At 33.3% G+C, this 8,709-nt stretch overlaps 1 long non-coding RNA gene across 1 annotated transcript; it reads left to right on the top strand.

Annotated features, from left to right (window-relative positions):
• Nucleotides 1–7,360: 7,360 nt before the first annotated feature.
• On the top strand, nucleotides 7,361–7,841 carry LOC125062068. The gene is made up of 2 exons (XR_007119169.1): nucleotides 7,361–7,508; nucleotides 7,664–7,841. It is a non-coding gene; the product is annotated as an uncharacterized LOC125062068 (long non-coding RNA).
• The last annotated feature ends 868 nt before the right edge of the window (nucleotides 7,842–8,709 follow it).

An 8,709-nucleotide genomic window follows, 5' to 3' on the forward strand; every position in this document is an offset into this window, starting at 1 on the left:
GAACAATACTTGGGACTATTGTGATGCACCAGTGAACACGAAGGTGGTGAGTAGCAAATGGGTTTTTAAACTGAAAGGTGTAAGTAATGTTAAACAATATAAGGCTAGATTAGTGGCTAGAGGGTTTGAACAAGAAGATGTGTTTTATTATTATGATATTTATGCACCAGTAGCAAGATTATCAACCTTTAGAGTGTTTGTTGTAATAGCAACTAAATTAAACAAGCCTATATACCAAATGGATGTAACTGGGGCATTTTTGTATGGGGAAATAACTGAAGATGTTTACATTAGGTTGCCAGAAGGAGCCTATTCTGGTGACAATAATATAGTTAAGCTAAACAAATCCTTATATGGGCTTAAAAATTCGCCAAAATGTTGGAATGTTAAATTTAATTTTGTAGTAACAAGGGAAGGTTTTGTAAAGTCTAACTGTGATTCATGTTTATATAAAAGGTGTAACGGGGATGATAAAACTTTTATATTATTGTATGTTGATGATTTATTAATTTTTGGAACAAATGTAAAGGAAATTATACAGCTCAAAAGTGTACTAAATAAGGAATTTGACATGAAGGATTTGGGTCTGGTTTCTGATTTTCTCGGAATAAATGTAAATCAAAATTTGGAAACTGGTATTACCGAACTAACTCAAAGAGATTATTTGAAAAATGTTCTTGAAAGATTTAACATGTTGAATTGTAAACCCATGATGACCCCTATGGACCCCAATTTTAATGCAAAAATATTAGATAGTAGCAGTGATATTATAGATAAAAATACTGAGAAGTTATGTAGACAAATGATAGGTTGCTTGATGTATGCTGTGTCGGGCACTAGGCCTGATTTGTGTTTTCCAGTGTCTATGTTGAGTAGATTCCAGAAATGTGCAAATGATGCATTACTAGCTGCATTAAAGAGAGTGTTTCGTTATGTCAAATGTACTCTAGACTATAAATTAACTTATAACTGTAAAGATATAGTTCTGGAGGGCTATTGCGATGCTGATTGGGGCGGTGACCTCCAGGACAGAAAGTCCACCTCGGGCTATATGTTTATGCTCTCAAACTGTATGGTAGTGTGGTCCTCAAAGAAACAAGCATCTGTAAGTTTGTCTTCGACAGAGTCGGAATACATTGCATTGAGTATGGCTGCTAGTGAAGCTTGTTGGCTAATAAATTTATTAAATGATTTTAATTTCCAAAATATTTGCCCAGTAAGTATTTCCTGTGACAATCAGTCAGCCATAATAAATGCAAGAACCGAGTCTGTTAAACGTTTAAAACATATAGATATTCGTTATCATTTTGTTAGAGAAATGATAAAAGATAATAAAATATGTGTTAAGTATGTTCAAACTAGCGAACAACCTGCAGACATGTTCACAAAAGCCTTGGGTAGAGAGATTATCTTAAGGCATCTTTTTAAATGTCATGTTGGATAATGGTATCATAAACTGAATTTCTGTCTTGATACAAATAGAGAGGCTATTAAGTTGTATTAAGTTTTTTATTTTTTGTAGAGATAAATGTAGACATTAAGAGGGGGTGTTAAGATTAAGTAATCTGCAATGTATCTACATTTATAACGTTAGTTCTAAGTTTGATTTGTTATGTTGGCAACACCGCTTTTGTCATTGACTATTGAGTAAGGAGTCCGGTAAAATAAACATCTTGTTTAAGAAATATATCTTTTATTATTAAATCACTTCAAATAGTTTAGAACCTATAAAATTCAATATTTGTATTAAAACTTGTTGATAAAGTTAAAATAATAAGATTTATCTACTATGGCTAATATAGGAAAAAAAAATATAATTTTTATATTTACGATATTTTGGAGTATTTTGAGTTTAGAGTGTGATTATAAATAAATTATTAAAATATAGACGGAGATGAGAAACAAGACGGCAATGCCCTTCCGACTACCGACTTCGTAGATATTGAGTTTATAATTTACTATAGATTATTGACTTTGATTCATTGAAGATTTCAGTGTACCTACAAATAATTGCACATTGTTCAATAATATTCAATTAATGTCTAACAAAAACATAATCCCCCAATATAATATCATATTTTACAATAAATAAGAATGCCATATTACTAGCAGATATTTATTATAATTACATTTTTCCTCACTATGTTCATGAATTGTATTATTCTCCTCTGCTTTTTGTTGTTGAAAAAAACATAGGTATTTTTAAATTTATAATGTGTAAATAATAAGCCATTTAAAAAAAATTAAAATAACAGTATTTATTTAGTTAGGACTCCATCAAGATAGAAAAAGATGTCTTCAGGCAATGTTCAATTGGATATAAACATTAATTCATATAGTCTCAATTTAGCAATTTTGTCAGGTTAAGCTGTAAAGAAAATTATTATTATTACAGCCTCTTTATTTCCATAATGAATAACATGTTAAACAAGTATATCATAAGATTAATTATTACAAAATATGCATTAAAAAATACAATATTATTATTTATAATCTTTAAATTATTTTCCAATCATAATTAATAATTTCAATGTATATAAGTTTGAAATGATAAATAAATTAATAAGAATCAAACCAAAATTCATTTTTATAAATCATTAGAAAGTATCATTAAATCGTTATGGACCCCTACAGGTAAAGGCCTCCTCCATTTTGCTCCACATCTGTCTGTCTTTTGCTTTGGTGGTCCAGTTTTCACCAGCTTTTCTTTTTATTTCATCAATCCAGTTTTACTTTGGTCTACCTCTTAATCTTTTTGTTGGTTCTCGCCAGGATACCCTTGGTGTCCATTTTTCCTTGTCCATGCAAGCAGTAAGACCCGCCCAATTACATTTTTGTCTAAAGCGTCAATTATTTTTGTTGTTTTCCTTATTTCTGTATTTCTCTTCCGATGTTGTCTTTGTATGTTTAGTAGTGTTAAACTGAACGCAACCACTTAATATTATGTAGTCTGTATCTGTCAATGTAATCTGTATCTGTCAATGTAGTCTGTTATAATAATTGTATCGCCCCTGTCTGTTGACTGTTCCAAGAAATTGAGCGGTTCGCACCATTGTCTAACTCAGCTGTTTTATTTATTTCTCTTTACTAAATTCCTACTCTAAAATAGTTTGTAACAGGTTATGGGCCCAGACGCCCGGATAGAAATAGGAAAGTAGGATTAATAAAGTGAAAGGCATCACGTTGATGCAAATTGATTTCGTGATACGTCGCGACGTCATTAACTTTTCAGCTTACAATTGCTCAAATTGATCGTTTGGCGGGCCGTGATAATTATCCTACATGGAGTTTCGCGGTGAAAACCTTTTTAGAGCATGAAGATTTGTGGAAATGTGTCGAGACATCGAGCATGGCTTTTACGAAGACCGAAGATACGAAGGCAAGGTCAAAAATAGTCCTTCTAGTTGACCCTATGAACTATGTTCATATCCAGGATGCCACCACGGCTAAGGAGGTATGGGATAACCTGAGAAAGGCTTTTGATGACTCCGGCTTGTTGAGGAAGGTAGGTCTTCTGCGAGAACTAATTACTACAGATCTGGAAAGTTGTGGTAGTTTTGAGAACTATGTCAACAAAATCATCACATGTGCACACAAGCTTCGTTATATTAAATTCATTGTAGATGATGAGTGGCTCGGCACATTATTATTAGCCGGGTTACCAGAGTCATATAGGCCTATGATTATGGCTATGGAAAGCTCAGGTGTGTCCATCACTGCTGATTTAGTTAAAACAAAGATTTTACAGGATGTAAAGTCTCCGGACAACTCATCTGTTTTTTTTTCAAATTTCCACAAAGGCAAGGCAAAGAATAGTAAATGTTCAGGTTCTAAAGCAAATAGTAAAGGTCCCAGGTGCTTTAGGTGCAATAGGCATGGTCATTTAGCCAAATTTTGTGCCTCAAACAGCTCAAATCAAAAGAATAAGTCTGAAACTATTAATACTTCTTCTAGCTATGTTGCAGCGTTTCCAGCCTCACCAGGCCTAGAGAGTGGATGCTGGTACATTGATTCAGGAGCTGCAATGCACATGACAAACAATAGAGATTGGCTTTATGACTACGGACCTGCTTTAGTAACAAACATTAAAGTTGCAGACAACAAAATATTAACAGTAAAAGGCTGTGGTAAAGTAAATATAGAAACATATGATGGTGAAAGTGAATTAAAAATTGGTACAATACAAGTAAAAAATGTTTTATATGTGCCAGATTTGGCTGTTAATCTTCTGTCAGTCCGCCAAATGACACAGAATAACTGTCAAGTAAAATTTAGTAAGAATACATGTAATGTTTATAAAGAGTCTAAATTAATTCTCACTGGATATATAAAGAACAATTTATATGTGGTTCATAATGAAACTTATGCTTTGATGTCATCTGTACATCTATGGCATCAAAGGATGGGTCATCTAAATTATAATGATCTTCAGAAACTTAATGAGTCTACAGAAGGAGCAGATATAGAATCAAGTAGAGAGGAGCATGTGGTATGTAATACTTGCTTAAAAGGTAAGCAAACAAGGCAACCATTCAAACATGCTGGCACAAGGGCTTCCGCCCTCCTGGAGTTGGTGCATTCAGACGTATGTGGGCCAATGGAGGAAAAGTCTCTCGGTGGTGCCAGATATTATGTCACTTTTGTCGACGATTGGTCTAGAAAGGTATTCGTTTACTTTATCAGCTCTAAATCACAAGTACTCGAAAAGTTTAAAGATTTTAAGCTACTAGTAGAGAATCAATTAAATGCTAAAATTAAAACACTAAGATCTGACAATGGAAAGGAGTATGTCAATGAAGCATTTGATAAGGTTTGTAGGGATTCTGGTATCAAACGTCAACTCACTATACCCTATACCCCCGAACAGAACGGCATGAGTGAGAGGATGAACCGAACTTTAACAGAACGTGCTAAATGTATGCTTATTAATTCTGGCCTACCTAAGAAGTTATGGGCTGAGGCAGTAGCCACCGCTGCATATGTTATCAATCGCTCACCAACAAAGTCTTTACAATATAAAACTCCTGAGGAATTATGGTCCGGCATTAAACCTAATATCAGTAACATTAAAGTGTTTGGTTGCAGAGCTATGATGCATGTGCCAAAGGAGAAGAGGTTAAAATGGGACTGTAAGTCAAAAGAGCTTATATTTGTAGGTTATTGTTTAGAGTCCAAGGGTTATAGATTGTTTGACAAAACTGAAGGAAAAGTAATGAGAAGCAGAGATGTAATCTTCCTAGAAGAGAGTGTAAATAAAGATTTTGCTTTTCTACCACTTACTGAATCGCAAGTAGTTATAAATGAAGATAATTTAGATGATACTACTGACATGACTTTAAAGGAAATTGATAGTGCAGTCTGTGCAACTGATGATGATTATGTCCCGGAGCATTCTATATCCAGGAGTGAATCACCTATAAACAGAATTAATTTAAGGCCTAGAAAACACAGAGCTATGCCTACCTTCCTCTGTCAGAAGGAAATTAAGAAATCTATTGAGCCAGATCCTGAAACATTGGAGCAAGCCTTTAAGTTAATTTTTTGAAGTAATATTGGTTTTTTCAAAATCGAATGTAGATCCTTGTGTCTACTATAAATATGAAAATGAACATGTTATGTTTATCACTATATATCTATATATGACATTTTGTTGTTTCACAACTGTCATGAGTCAGCAAACAATATAAAAATAAAAATGAAGAATAATTTCAAAATGAATGAGCTTGAAATTGCTTATTGTTATATTGGACTTTGTATTTCATACATTTCAGAAGGAATAGCCATTGATCAAACTAGGTACATAGAAAATACATTAAGACGTTTTGGTATGGAACAATGTAACTCAGTAGGAACTCCAATGGAACCGAATATCAAGTTTTCAAGTTCTGAAAAATTTGAAAGTATACCTTACCAGGAAGCCACTGGCTGCTTATTATACATCTCACAAGGAACTAGGCCAGATATATGCTATGCAGTGCATACATTATGTCGATATAATAGTTCTCATACAGAAGAGCATTGGAATGCTGTTAAGAGGTTATTTCGATACTTACAAGGTACAAAGTATCTACAGCTTGTATACAAAAGTAATGTTGATGAAGAAATTACTGGATACTCAGACTCTGATTGGGCTTCCTGTACTGAAGACAGAAAGTCATGTACTGGGTACATTTTTAATTTCCAGGGTGCGATATCTTGGAATTCAAAAAGGCAGCAAACTGTTGCCTTGTCTACTACTGAGGCAGAGTATATGGCGCTCTCAGCTGCTACTCAAGAAGCTATGTGGCTGAGACAGTTGCACTGTGAACTGTGGCCTTCTTTAAAGGTTACACCTATTACTTTGTACTGTGATAATCAAAGTGCTATTAAACTTACAGGTACTTACAGTTATCATGCTAGGAGTAAACACATTGATGTTCGTCACCACTATCTGAGGAACAAAGTTGAATGTGGTGATGTCAAGATTGAATATGTGGGCACTGATTCGATGGTTGCTGACTGCCTCACCAAAGCCCTACCGAAGCCCAAACACCAGCACTTCCTCATCGCTATGGGTTTGCGTTCAAGGGAGGATGTTAAACTGAACGCAACCACTTAATATTATGTAGTCTGTATCTGTCAATGTAATCTGTATCTGTCAATGTAGTCTGTTATAATAATTGTATCGCTCCTGTCTGTTCCAAGAAATTGAGCGGTTCGCACCATTGTCTAACTCAGCTGTTTTATTTATTTCTCTTTACTAAATTCCTACTCTAAAATAGTTTGTAACAAGTAGACTCCTTTCCATCATTCTCTGGCACACTTGTATTTTGTTTTTGGTGTAGTTATTGTAAATCCATGTCTGGAAGCCATAATATGTAAGACAAGCTATTAAATATGAGTCCATTTTTTTTCTTAAGTTTTAAAATTCTGATTTAAGGGTTTCTTTATTGCTCCAGGATTTATTCCAGGTTATGTTGACTCGTCTTTTAAAGCTCATCGTCGTGTCTTGTCTTTGAGAAAGATACTTGTTGACCAGGTAAAGATAGTTTTAAACATATTGTAATGTACTGTTATTAACCTTTATTGGAATAGTTTGGTGGTTCGTCATAATAATAATCTTTCATTTGATAGAAAAGATTTTGCATTGTAAGTGCATACATCGAAGTTTTGTACTGGAGATGGAAGGTTGTAGTCATTATCCCCCGCGGTGACCAGCCGTATTGGGAGATGAAGAGGGGCTTCCCTGTAAAGAAAGTATAATTATTTATATTATATGAATTAGTTAACGTATAAATTGAGTTTGTACAATTTGAAGGAATTAATTTTTACTATAGTTACTTATGATTTTAGAGTAATAAGTTGATTTGTAATATCTTTTTTAACCCTGGAAAGATAGTCTGCGTAAAATTTACGCATGCGTTTTCGAATAATTGCTCTATCTTTCTAATTAGCGCGAATCCATAGCTGTGCGTTTAGGACATCTCATTCGTGGTTGGGAGCTGCCGCGTGACGTAAGTGTCAATAAGGTAAGTGCCACCGATTTTGAAATATAACGACCGCGTGAGTCAAAATTACGCATGATTATCTTTATCGTGACTTTTATGATTTTGGCTTATATGACAGTTTTAGTACTGTTTTAATACTTTATATTATAACTAATATTATAATTTCATTTTTAAAGATATTGAGGCAAATATATATCACAATGGGGAGTATCAATTGAAACCAACACGAAATCCTGGCCGCTCTTATGCAAAGTGATGACGAGCTTCCGTGTGAGGACACCGACAGTGAAGTAGCGGACCACGTTTAAAGTTTTCTTTTTTTTTTAAGTAAAAATAAAGGAGTTTAAAAAATTATCTGCAGTATTAATTATTCTAATATATGTGTATATATAATAACATACAGTTCATTAAAATAAACTATTAAACCTAGACCTACAACTAATTCAAATTCTTGCGTAAATTTTACGCATGATTATCTTTTCCGTATTACAAAATATGATTATCTTTCTAGGGTTAATAAACAAATTTGTGAACAATACTTACCCCATACCATTATTTTATAAGTGAAACAATTTGTAAAACTATATTTATAAAACCGAAGTTTTGTAAACACCAAAATATTGAAAGCTCCTATCAAAATTTGAAGGAAACGTTTAAAAATAATAAGTGTCAACTGTCATAGCACCAGAGAACTTTCCGTCTAAAATATATCAAAAGAATAGTTTTATATAAAATAAATATATATATTAAGACATAATAGCTTATTGTCATTGATGAATTATTTTATATTTTATTTATTTTCATAGAAACATCTGTCGAAGTAAGTTTGACAGTTAAATTTCTAAACGTACTCAGAAACCACAAACAAAATTATCGTTCTTTCATTCGGTCTTGCGATGCTAATACGTTTCAGCTTATAGGCGGTCATGGTACGAAAAAATGCTATTGACTTTAGGTACCTAAACTCCGCTGCATCTCAACAGGATTGTTTTAAGAAAGTTCTTGGTAGGCCCCCAGATAACAACAGCTTAGATATGAAATACGGAAGTGTCAAGCAGAATATAATATTTAAAAGTATTTTATAATAATAGTTTAATATGAAAATAATTACGAATTATATTTATCATTGTCACTGATTTGTACACATGATGGAAGATATGATTTCAGTTACTTCTAACTTAACTTCCTATTTCTTTATAAGCTAATCTCTTTAAATAAATGT

The sequence above is a fragment of the Pieris napi genome, chromosome W, assembly GCF_905475465.1.
Source record: "Pieris napi chromosome W, ilPieNapi1.2, whole genome shotgun sequence".
NCBI classification, from domain to species: domain Eukaryota; kingdom Metazoa; phylum Arthropoda; class Insecta; order Lepidoptera; family Pieridae; genus Pieris; species Pieris napi.